Source organism: Cebus imitator, unplaced genomic scaffold, assembly GCF_001604975.1.
Source record: "Cebus imitator isolate Cc_AM_T3 unplaced genomic scaffold, Cebus_imitator-1.0 Scaffold413, whole genome shotgun sequence".
Taxonomy (NCBI): domain Eukaryota; kingdom Metazoa; phylum Chordata; class Mammalia; order Primates; family Cebidae; genus Cebus; species Cebus imitator.
In genome coordinates this window covers 1,202,331-1,215,291 of record NW_016107728.1, presented here as the reverse complement: position 1 = coordinate 1,215,291, position 12,961 = coordinate 1,202,331, and the positions used below count along the sequence as shown (strand labels likewise).

The 12,961-nt window shown below is 43.3% G+C and overlaps 1 long non-coding RNA gene across 2 annotated transcripts in view; it reads left to right on the top strand.

Annotated features, from left to right (window-relative positions):
- The first annotated feature begins 3,874 nt into the window (after window positions 1-3,874).
- Window positions 3,875-12,961, top strand: part of LOC108289727 — a 14,938-nt gene continuing 5,851 nt past the window's right edge. Inside the window, exons 1-3 of one of the 2 annotated variants that reach the window (XR_001819284.2) lie at window positions 3,875-4,021; window positions 5,299-5,407; window positions 9,966-10,088. This is a non-coding gene — a long non-coding RNA (uncharacterized LOC108289727). Of the gene's footprint in view, window positions 4,022-5,242; window positions 5,408-9,965; window positions 10,089-12,961 lie in introns of those variants that run through there. The other variant, XR_005196997.1, reaches the window with a different exon arrangement.

The following is a 12,961-nucleotide window of genomic DNA, read 5'->3' as shown; positions in this document are numbered from 1 at the left end:
TTGCTTAGAATTGACTTGGCTATGTGGGCTCTCTTTTGGTTCCATATGAAGTTTAAGATGGTTTTTTCCAGTTCTGTGAAGAGGGTCATAGGTAGCCTGATGGGGATAGCATTGAATCTATAAATTACTTTGGGAAGTATGGCCATTTTCATACTTCCCACAGAGAAATGGCACAGAGAAAAATTGTATTTTGCATAGAAAAATTTTAAATGGCACAGAGAAAAATTTTATTTGAAAGGAGAGAAAGAAAACAAATCCCTTCCCTTGTATATCTCTTCTCCTGTATATCTGCAGCTTGACAAGCTTCAGTTGAAGGGTTGGCTTTAAGTCTGTTTTCATTTCCAGTGGGTACGCTTTGAGTTGGCACACAAATTCAATGTGTGAATGGTGTGGGAGTTAAGAAAGTTGCATTGCTATTTCTCTTTTTAAAATTAACAGTGGAATCCTTATGCGAGCCGTGTAGGCTCCGGAATGTGCCACACGCTGTTCTCTAACTGCATAATGAGGGAGTTCTCCATAATAAAGTAGTCCTCATTCTTGCCAAAATTAGTGCCCCTCCTCCACACCCTCCTCTGAGAGGCAGGAGACTGACAGCTGCTCTGCAGGCCTCCCCGACTCCTATAATTTCACTGTCAATGTAGCCTCCACATCCTAGCTACAGGGCATCTCAGGTGAGGCTTACCGATTGAGTCTACCTGCTCTGAGGTCCCTGTCTTCTTTAGCTTTCTGGCTTTTCTGACACCATGAATACCTTCCTGATCTACGTTATGTGCACATACACTCCTTGGCAAGGTCAGTTCCCAGTGGCTCTCTGCTACTCTTTATAGGGAAGACCTTTCTACACAAATGTGGTCCTTCAACCAGCAGAAGTGGCACCATGGGAGTTTACTAGAAATGCAGATTCCAAGGCCTACCCCAGCCCTACTTTATTAGAACCTGTGGGTTTTTTTGTTTTGTTTTGCGTTTGTTTTTGTTTTTCAAGACAGAGTCTTGCTCTGTCACCAGGGTGGAGTGCAGTGGCACCATCTCAGCTCACTGCAACTTCTGCCTCCCGGGTTCAAGTGATTCTCCTGCCTCAGCCTCCTGAGCAACTGGGACTACAGGTGCCCGCCACCACGCCCAGCTAATTTTTTGTATTTTTAGTAGAGATGGGGTTTCACCATGTTGGCCAGGATGGTCTCAATCTCTTGACCTCGTGATCCATCTGCCTTAGCCTCCCAGAGCACTAGGATTACAGACGTGAGCCACCGCGCCTGGTCCCACCAGAACCTGCGGTTTAACAAGCTCCCCCAGATGATTTGTGTGCACACTACAGTCTGAGGCGTGCTGGGTGTATACTTGGGAGCAGATCAGAAGGCTAAGTTTCTGTCTTCAGTCTTGATCAACCAATCAACTAATCATCTAATCAAGGCCTACTTTCCTAGGTGGATCATCTTTCATATGCTAAATGTGGAAATCAGAGTAATAAAAAGGTACCAGCCCTGGGGGCTCCCAAGTAAAAACTTTTATCATGGTGATTGCAAGATTAAGGACAGTAACGTGGCCCAGGAAGGTAGGAACATGGGGGGCATCTGAGAATTCTGTGGCATCTGTGAATGCAGAGGCTGCCATGCAGTTTAGGCCCCTGCAGTGACTTATCAGGATTATCTTACATTGGGTGGTCGTTCTGACAGCAGAGAAAAAGACTCCTGATTTTGTTTTTTGACAAAAATCCATGGCTGGGCAGGTGGGTGAGTGCGCAGGCAGGCCCTGTGTCCTGCTGTGGCTTCTGCACGGGTAACTTAAAACCTCTTCAAGAAAGTCATCAACTAGAAATTAATTTATAGTTATAAAATTATTATAAAACCATTCCTTAAGGATATACTGATCACATATTTAAAGTTTTCCTCCTAGGCTGGGCTGGGTGGCTCATGCCTGTAATCCCAGCACTTTGGGAGGTTGAAGTGAGTGGATCACCTGAGGCCAGGAATTGGAGATCAGCCTGGCCAACATGGTGAAAGCCTGACTCTACTAAAAATACAAAAATTAGTCAGGTTTGGTGGCAGGTGCCTGTAGTCCCAACTACTCCGGAGGCTGAGGCACGAGAATCGTTTGAGTCCAGGAGGCAGAGGTTGCAGTGAGCCAAGATTGCATAACTGCGCTCCAGTCTGGATGACGGAGCATGACTCTGCCTCAAAAATAAAAATTAAAAAAAATAATAAATTTTAAAATGAGGTGTTCCTTGTAGGTTCTTAAAGTCCTGTGTGGCTCTTCACTTTCCTATGCTTCCATCATCCAACATGCCTTCAAGGTTATTAATTCTTTAGAAATGTGTTTTCATTAACTTCTTTCATTTTCTTTTCTGTGCCATCCCTAAAGTCCAAGCTATTATAACTTCTAATTATAACAGTTATTAGATGACTACTGGTTTACAAAATATTTCCCCAAACACATCTTTAAAATGTCTTTAGCTGCACAGAGTTTCCTAAGATGATGTTTATCAGGCTACTTTCCTGTTTCATAACCACAGTGATGGTCCATCTAAATGACTCTCCTTTATCTTCAGTGCTTCGGTGATCTGGCCTCATGTCACCCAGACAAACTTGGCATATATACCCGAAATATTGGTCAAGATTTCTTTCCCAACATAATCTCTTGACAAATAGAAAGTCACTTTATATATGTCTTTACAAAGTTGGGTGCCTTTTGAAAAAGCACTGGTAATGTGCATATTTTCTTTTTGGGGGGACAGAGTCTTGATCTGTTGCCAGGCTGAAATGATCTCAGCTTACTGCAACCTCCCCCTCCCTGGTTCAAGTGATTCTCCTGCCTCAGCCTCCTGAGTAGCTGGGATGACAGGCAAGCACCATCATAACCAGCTAATTTTTGGATTTTTAGTAGAGATGGGGTTTCACCATGTTGGCCAGGGTGGTCTTGATCTCTTAACCTCGTTATCTACCAGCCTTGGCCTCCCAAAGTGCTAGGATTACAGACATGAGCCACGGCACTGGCCAATGTGCATATTTTCTCAATTACTTTATTTGGAAAGAAAAATCACTGCTTGGGGATCACATTTTAGACTGAAATCAGTGCTAGCTTGGGATGCTTATTGAGATTACTTGTTAGAACAAAAAAAAAAAAAAAAAAAAAAAAAAAAAAAAAAAAAAAAAAAAGGAGGAAAAGACATCAAATACAGTTTAGTAATTACTTCTGGAAGTGCGACCTCACTTCTAAGACTTTAAAACTGATTATTTTTGAAAGATTACTTAAAATATAAAGTAAGAAGGTACTTTGTGGAGATCATGAGTGTGCAACTATAGGAAGAAGGATATAAAAACTCATCTAACGGGATGGAACTGGTAAATTGTGGCTTGGACAATAACTTTATACATGAATTGAAGTAATGCCATATATCCAATACCTTAGATGACCATAGAGATGAGGTATTCTGTAAAATTGTGGTAGATGACTCAAAATATGCCTGTAAGTGATTATAGTGATGCATGAGAAGAGTTTCAAAGACTGATGTGTAAAATGTGAAAATGGAGAAAAGCAGTGTTTGTATGTTGCATGAGACATGACTGTAAACAAGCATGTGCATTCAAGGAAAGCCTTGCTGCCCACACATTGACACCACAGGGCCTTCCTCAGCAGGGTCAGCGCCTAGACCTCCCCAGCCTGAGGGCTCACTATGGGGTCAGTCCACATCAGGTGACCAAGCAAGGTAAAGACAGAAAGCCCTGGCCACTTTGGCTTCACTGAGGGTAACTCTGGTAGGCAACATTTGCTCTAGAGCTCCCTGAAGGGTTGGTGGAGTCTTTGTCAGGCTTGTATCACAGTTTAATATCTTTCTCTGCTAAATCCTGCTTCTTTTCTCTTTCTTTGACAGGTATTGATCTCTAAAAAACATTCACATTCCAAATTCCATCTCAGCATCTGTTTCTGGAGAATTCAGTCTGTGTCAGCATGGGTACTATGTTAACAAATATTACAAGAAGATGTTGATTAGTTCATCTACCTCCTTACAAATTTACACATTCAGGTTGGCTACTGAAATTTTTCTTTAAACATGATCTCATTGGGAAAACTGGGTATCTCCTTATGAATAAGGTCAATTTTTATTGCATACTCTCAGTATTCCCATTGATACTGTATTAAGGCTGGTCCACTCACTTCCCCTCCTGCCCTATCCCCTATTCCCATATCACACCCAATTGCACTCATTCCTCCACTTAGGTTCTGGTTCATGCCATTTCCTTGAAGTAGATTTCTGTCCTTGTGTTCTCTTGCATATGTAGACACTACTCATTCTTAAGGTCTTCAAGGAGAATACTGCTTCCTCCACAAAGACCTCCTCAACTTATGTAGCCTTCTCTTTTATTCTTAATTTTAAAAAATAAATGTCATTTTGTTTTAAAAATGCAACTCAGTTAAGTGAAGCTATTTTCTAATCATTTCATGTGAATTATATCTCCCAGTACCTAATACAGCACAGAGAGCATAAGGTAGTTACTAGTAAAAACACTAGTCAATTGAGTAAAATTAATTACTAACAATATCAAAAATATTAAGGAACATCCAAACAATTTAAAGTTTAAATTATACCCTGGGGGAGCAGTATGTTCCAAAGCCTGTTTCCTGGATTTTCTTTTTTCTTTAAAAAATGTTTTTATGGTCAAATTTATTTGGAAAATGTTGCCTGTCATATCTTCCTATTGGGGATGAGTGCATTGGGTAATTAAAGGATTTGAGAAGTCTCTCAGTAAATAAATTGGTTGACTTTAACCAAACTATTTTAATCAAAATGCATTTATTCCCTGTTTTGATTAGCATCTATGAGCATCTCTGTGGAATCTGTGTTGTGCAGAACATACTTTGGGAGCTGTGTCCTGGCAGATAGCAGAGACCTAGATGCCCATAGAAATAGGCTCCGTGTCAAATGGGCTGATGACTGGCACCTCCAAATCTAAGGGGTGACATGGCTGTAGCAGGCTTGCAATGTCACCATTGCAGGCACAGGAAGCCAGCTGAAGGAACTGGAAGGTGGAGCTGGCAGTTCATGCCAGTGACTCATGGGAAAGAGTTGATTTAGGGTAGCCAGTCTCAACCCTGGCTGCACATCGGAATCACCCAGGGAGCTTTAAAACACCCTGACGCCTGGGTCTCACCCCTGGAGACACTGATGTCATGGGCCTGGGGTGGGGCCTGGGCACTGGTATACTGTAAATTCCCCACAGGATTCCAGTTGCAGCCAAAGCTGAGAGCCACTGCTTCGGGCAAGTGGGGATGCTCGTGTGTGAAATGATTTTTTTCTTCCAGATTCCAGGTTTCTTTTATTGAATGTATCTGCTGTACGGGAAATTACTCTGGGAAATTGATAAGTAAATAACCATCTGTGCTGCTCATCTTGGCGCTTGAACCTCCGACTGTAAGTAGGGTCTGAGAACCACCAGCGCTGGTTAGAAAGGCAGAGTGTCCCGCCCCACCCAGATCCCGGTCCTGATGCCTGGGTGATCTGTAGGAGCAGTGCAGCCTAAGAGCACTGGGCTAGGCTGGAGGTGCCTGGTGAAAAGCAGCTCCCCTCGCTGGAAGCCTGTGACCCAGAGGGCCTGCTGTGCACCTGCCTCTGACTTTATCTCAGTCCCACAGGTGCAGTCAGGCTGGCTCCTATGCCTCTGTCCTGCTTCCCCAGAGGATGGCTGCCTACCCCTCGAAGGAGCCTTCAGGGGCCTCCACAGTACCCTTTCAAACACCAATTAGTCAATATTTTAAGTTGGGGCACCCCAAATTGGTGGAAATCTATCTGGTTGTGTTCCCTGATGCATTAAGAAGCAGAAAAGAACAGAAATATAATTTTATTTCTATAGATGATAAACATTGTCAGAAATGGTTCTTTTCCTTCTTTGTTTTGCATTTAGTGAAGAGTAGGGGAATATCAGAAATGAAGGCCCTGAAAGATGAACTAAATCATCCAAACACCTATGAGCCAGGTATGGGTGAGTCTGCCACTACAGAGGCCCATGGGAGCTGAGCTGGATGAATGCAGAGTGAAGAGTCAGAGACCCCACAGACGCCAGTGGTGAACTCCTTTGACTGTGTTGGCGCATCTAGCTCCACTGTCAAACAGGATCATAACTTGCTCCATCAATGACCCGTTCATAGTGCGTGCCTGTCTCATGCAAGATGTGCTCATTACTTTAACAGAACGTTTACCTTGTAAACGTTTCTCATAATGAAAAACAAACAGACCAGTAACCTCATATTTTTGTGATGAGGAGATTTTTTTGGTTCATCAGCCTGGCCCTTTCTCCATTATCAAGCTTATGGCAGGGCTGATATTCCAGGGCAAACACTCACCTTCTTGGTGCCCACGAGCAGTGGACTCCTCATTCTGCTTTGGTTTACTGCTTCCACATTAACTCATTAACTAGCTCCCTTATTCATTGTTCAACAGACAATTCTCATCTACTGTGTTGGGAACAGGGCTAGGCAGTGGGTCTTCCTGTTCTTATCTACCTAGAATTCAGAGAAGAACACAGTGCATGGAGCCTAGTGATGGAGAAAACCTCGACGTGGCAACTTCCAGATCCTATCATAGAAGATGGAGCCACACGTCTCTCCAGGATGCATATTCTGGGAGGTTTATTCCCAAGTAGGAAGAGAGTGTGGGTGATAGGCAGCCCCACGCTTGGCAAATGTTCACTAAAGAAGGTATCTTTACTACGGTGGGTCCATCTGCATTCTCCTATTCCATATCCCTTGCCTGTGAAGAGTCTGCAAAGGTTAGGTGCTCCTGCAGCATACCCAGCCTTCTGCATAGGGAAGAAGACAAGTTAGACTTCCAAACAAGGTGGCATACAACCGAGAACTCTGTTGGAGGCAGCTAGCAGAAACCCGATCCAAATTAGCTTAAGCAAAACAGAAATTTTATTTTAAGGATATGGGAGAGATTTGTCAATTACAGCTCAATAAAACAGGGAAAAGGATGTGGGGAAGGTGCATGTCTCATGGAATCCAATGGAGCCAATGCTTAGACTTTGGGAATGACACAAATCCAAAAACATGAATGCCCTTAGGACTCTGCTTCTAATATTCATATAATTGATAATATTTGTGGAGCATTTATTATGTCCTAGGCATTTTTTCCGCTTAGGTTCATTGCATTTTATTTATTTATTTTTACAACAACTCTGTAAAATCTGAACTAAAATTATTCCATTTTTCAGAGGTGGAAGCCTGGGGAAGTAAAGGCACGTGTCCAATGTCACACAGCTATTGTAGTAAGAGAGCAGGTGTGAATATAGAGCCTGTGCTAGTGACCCTCACCATACCACCGTCTCCTGCCTTGGTGCTGACTGCTGTCCCCTGTCCCTCAGCTCAACTCACCCCAAGTTTCACACATCCATCCATCAGTCTATGGGGACACCACATTTTTCTGTCTCACGTCATGTCTCAAGGAAAGGACTATGATTGGCCAGCTTGGGTTAAGTCCCAGGGGTTTCACCCAGAGGAGGCTCTGCCATACCAAGGAGAAGAGATGGGGGAGAGTGAGCGCTTCAGGGGCAAGGTGACCATTTTCAGGAACTGAGTGCTTCTGGGCAGCCAAACAATTGTTAACTACAAATTTCGCCTTTGCCTCCTGCATGACTTTTCATTTTTGCTCTACTTTCTAGCAATTTAGAAATACATTTAATTTTCTTTCTTTCTTTTTTTTTATACATTTAATTGTCAGAGGCACTGACTAACTCATTCCACATGTCTGGGAGTGTCTAGTTCTCTGCCCTATTTTACAGAGCTTTCCTCTTCTTTTACTATTTTTTTCAATCAGTAAAAAAAAATTCAATTCTCCTGTTTCATACTGTGCTTGATTTTTTTGGTAAGCTGTCTTAGCTTACAAAAATATTTATGGAAATATGTGAGGGATAAATTATGGATTAAAAAAGAAAAAAGACTTCAGAGTTATGCTATCAACATGATCGCTACTAGCCATGTATGACTATTTAAACTTAATTAAAATTAAATAAAATAAAAAATTTAGTTCCTCAGTCACACAAGCCATAGTTTAAATGCTCAACAGCACAGTATAGTTCTATATTACAGACTATTTCCCTAATTGCTGAAAGTTCTCCTGGGTAGTGCTGCCACACAGGGTTTCAACAATGGTGTGCTGTCTCTGAAATAATGAGCTCCCTAAAGGAAGTGGCTGGATGACCTGTGTTCACCCTCCAGATCCCAGGGGTTGTGAGTCCCAGCTTTCATTCCCACCATTATGTTTCCCGTTGATTACTTCCTGACTCACTTCCCTATTCATTTTCTCAAAGCCAACATTTACATCACATAAGTTATTCCTTCTCTGTTGCAGAAAAAATATGCAATGGTAATAGGGGGGTTGAAGGGACATTTATTACTGATACTAAAAATGTAATGCACTTAATTAGAGGTGGGACTGAAGGAATGTGTGAACTGAAAATGCTGGCTAACAAAATTGTTTACACATGGAAATGCGGTAAGAGCCCCGAAACAGAGCTCCCATGTTCTCCCTGGTGGGAAAGTTTCCATCTTTCCTCTTTTTGTAACTGTCCAGAAAAGACAGAATGTTTTTGATCAAAGTGGCTTTGAATCTTTAGCATTACTTTCTCCCATTGGAACAGAACTTTTTCCCATGCAGTGCCAATCCACACGTTTAGTTTCTGCAGCTCCTTAGTTTTATTGGGATGGGGTTGGGGGGTGGGGACACCATCCTGTTTGAAAGGGTTTACAGCTGATACTACTGTTCACAGTAAATTCCTAGAGTGGGAGGAGGAAGAGGCACATTTTTGGAGCAGCTAGGTGGCTGGAAGAGATTCTCCGCCCCCAAGACTGGTCAGCTGCCCTGTGAAAATGAGAGCTGCTCACTTCTCCTTGGCAGTGTGCTCCAGCAGGGACATTGGTCCCTAGATATAGCACCTTCCAGCAATGTTCTCATGCCCCAAGGCTGTTATTGAAATAGCAGGGTTGTCAAACCTGAAGGAACCATTGCCTGTGGGCTGCAGGGATCTGGAACCCTGACCCAAACCAGGACGGAGGAGGTGCTCAGTAATGATTATGATTCAGCTGTCCAACAGCTCAGTAAAAGGGGGACTAGGAGTCACATGCAACTTGATTTAAAGGAGTCCAAAAATATGTGATATTTATTGTGCACCTGAGTTTAAGAACTGATATTCTTGCTTACTGAAGTTGAACGTACTAAGTTTGGACATAAAATTTGAGGGGCGGGTAAGGGCAGTGTCTTTGTGACTGGCACGCACAGAACACAGATGACATTCTGAAAGCCACCGTCCAGGACTGAAGAGTTGCTTTCCACATTCTGGAATTGTGACACGAGGTTCACTTTAGAGAGTCTTTTGTGGATAAGCCGCATCAATGAACAGTCCTAGTGTGTGTGAGTGTGAGCTCAGCTTTGTTCTGTCAAGTCTTAAGACAGCATTTGATTTAGCAATTGATTCAATTACATTACATGTGGATTTGGCAAAGTGGTGTGTGTGTGTGTGTGTATTTCTTTTAAACAATGATGATAACCTTTCTGAATTCAGGTGGAAGCTGTCTTGACTGACAGCCAGGTACCTGGTGATTAACTCTCCGTTTCTTTTGTGAAACATACAAACATGCCCTGAGCTCACTGAGCTCTCACAGCTGGTAGGACGGGAGGCTCCTCTTTAGTAGGCTCACAGTGTGTTGTTTACCTCTTTCCTAGCCTGTTCATTCCACTTAATTGTATCATGATAACTACACAATTTGAGCAAATATTACTGAAACCAGTGACACACAGGTACACAAAGAAAGGGGAAGTGTTTTCAATGAAAAGAAGCAAAATGCTTGGGAAAGATTCAACGAGGAAAAGTTGCTTTAAATGTGTTGTTGGATTATATTTGATGGTTATGAGTACAGAATCTAAGATTCTTTAGTCAAGATGCTTTACACTGTCTTTAAATTCTCATTTCACAAAGGAAACTCAAATGAGACAACATGGAGGATGCATTATCTGTGTGGTTCACCAAGAGAGGGAACAATACAGCACTCTAATCAGCACATCTATATTCAAAGAAAGGCACTGGCTGAAAAAAGCACTGGTGAGTAAATAGACATCTCAGTTCTCTGCTAAAATAAAATGTTTGCAGAGGCAAGAGTCCCTTTGACTGCCCGTTGAGCGCCCTCTGCTGGCCGGGAGGGAAGGGTGCCACGGCGGGGACGGCGTGGAGGCCCCACCCACGGTTTAGTTTCAGATCAGCGCTTTTCAGTTCTAAGATGCAGATTTCCGGTTCCAATGAATGCCGGCTGAAAATAGGGCCGTGGTTAAATCAATATCATGAAACTATTTTACGCCCGTAGTACTTTCATCTATTTTTATAAGAATGTTTTGTAGTTGAGAAACCTAAAGAGACGATGAATTTCCCCACCGCCCCCGACTATTTTGCCTTTCAGTGACTTGGTAATATTTTACGATAGATGCCGATTCAAAGGCAGTGGCTTTCAAAAAGTACAGCTGCTCTTCTTTGGTGCCGCTATGCAGAATGACGATGTGAAATGAAAATGATTCTGACTATGGGAAGGTCTGATTTTCCTATGAATGAAAACAATCATGTGTGCAACAGAGAGCTCTCTCTCTCCAGCCATCGAGGGACTTTTTGCAGAGAGAGAAAAGGATGCTAAAGGCATGTTCCCGATACTGCAGACTTGGCGAGATGGCGGCGGGCTCCTCCCGCCTCTGCAGCAGCGTCACAATCAATAATGCAGGGCTCTGCGGCAGAGGAAGCGCCTGCTTTTATATAGGGGCGCCGGGACCCCGGAGTAGGTCTGGTCCATTAGCCCATCGCGCCATCTAGCGTCCGCAATGGCTCATAGCAGGTTGAAGCTGGACAGTCTGGAGACGGCAATCTAGCTTTTGCAGAAGGGTAACTTTTAGCCTTCTGCAAAATCTAGATCTCACTTAATGTAGATCTCACTTAAGAAGGCATATACAAAGTCAGTGCAGTGTTTATTCATTTGCCTGTCAGATTCGTAATTTTAAGACTGGAAACTCTAAATATTTACCAAGTCCCTGCTGTAGGTCAGTCATGTTGTGGGTACCAAGGCGATGATGTCTGAGTCTCTATTTTCAGTGACCCAGTCTAGTAGGGACAAGCCATATGAACATATGTCCAGTTAAATCTGAATTTCAGGTTAACAAGAAATTTGTTTTTAGTGTGTCTCCCATATATGCTAAAGCAGTTAGCTGGCATCTATTATTATCATTATTTTTATAAGCAAAATCCTGCAACCCTGCATTTAAACAGGTAATTGCAGTACAGGTTTTACAAGGGCAGGGTGACAGACTAATTGCTTGAGGAGCTTTGCTGTAGGAGCTGGTTAGGAAGGCTTCTCAGGGGAGAAGTCACTTATGCAAACTGCTCATCAGATAATGGAGTGGGCAGGATTGTCCTGGTAGAATCACATAAGCAAAAGCAAGCAGCTGGGGGACTCACAGCACAGCAGGTCTGTGCTGCCCGAGCTGGGAGGTGAGGCAAGGAGAGTGCAGGAGTGAGGTTGTTTTGTTGTGCAAGGCCTTCTACCCTGTTCCCAGGAACTGCCTTTTATTCCAGGGGGAGTGAAAAAGGGGTTTTGAATGGGAGAGTGACATGATCAAATTTGTGTTTAAGAAAAAGAGATCAAATAGCAATGTTGAGGCTGGACTAGGGAAGGTAGGAAGCTGGGAGGCAGGGAGGCCTGACGGAAATTATCTGAGATGAGTGAACTCAGCAAAGTAGCAGAGCCTGAATGTGAATGAAGGTCTTCTGACTCCAGGTCCAGGATGTCTGTCACTGTCCCCATCTAATTGAATTATGATTCACATGTGCAACCATTTTACAAATCAGGAATGACACACCGCATTATGCATACTTTTCCTTCTCTGAAAGATTAGCTTCACTCACATTTGGAAATACTAAAAAATATTTCTTCTCTCCCTTCTCCTTCGCTTGTGGTCGGCCTCGGTGTCTGCCTCTGATCAACTCCGCCCTATTTCCCCACACAGAGCTCCCCCTGCAAACCAGACTAACAAGGCCAAGTGACAAAATGAATTATATCCCTCTGAGATATTTGGCCTTGTTTTCCTTGGGCAAAAGCCTGACTCCTTAAAATGCCCTTGAAAGGAGGACACCTGCTTATTTTCAAGGAGGCTCTGACCCAAGCCCCACGCAGATGGCTGGGCAGAGCATTTTGTGGTGGTCAGGGGTTGCTCATTTTTGGAGCTGGCTTATTAAAAGTTAGATAGGAGACCAAGCAGAGCCTCATGACTCTTTGCCCCTCCATCCATAGTGGGGGGCATTGGCAGCACCTTAGCACACACAGAACAGCCCCTCAGAGAATGCACAGATGTTGATGAACAAGGCTTCTATACATGTTAGTGGAGGAAGAAGAGAAAACAAACTTACTCTCTCATGCACTTATGACTAGAGTCATGTTGGGATCTTGAGGCTAGGGCTTTGTAAAAAAAATGGGATGCTTTTAACAGAAAGGCATATAGAGAAAAGGTGAGACGTGCAGTACAGTCACATGTCACATAATGATGTTTTAGTAAATGACAGACCACATATTCAAAAGTGATCTCATAAGGTTATAACGTAGCCGAAAAATTCCAATCATTTAGTGATGTCATAGCCATTCCAACATCACAGTGCAATGCATCTGATGTTTGTGGTGATGCTGGTGTAAACAAAGCAACCGCACTGCCAGTCTTATAAAAGTATAGAAAATAGGGCTCGGTGTGGTGGCTCATGCCTGTAATCCCAGCACTTTGGGAGGCCTAGGTGGGCAAATTATGAGGTCAGGAGTTCGAGACCAGCCTGGCCAACATAGTGAAACTGCGTCTGTACCGAAAATACAAAAATTAGTTGGGTGTGATGGCAGGTGCCTGTAGTCCCAGCTACTCAGAAAGCTAAGGCAGGAAAATCATTTGAACCCCGGA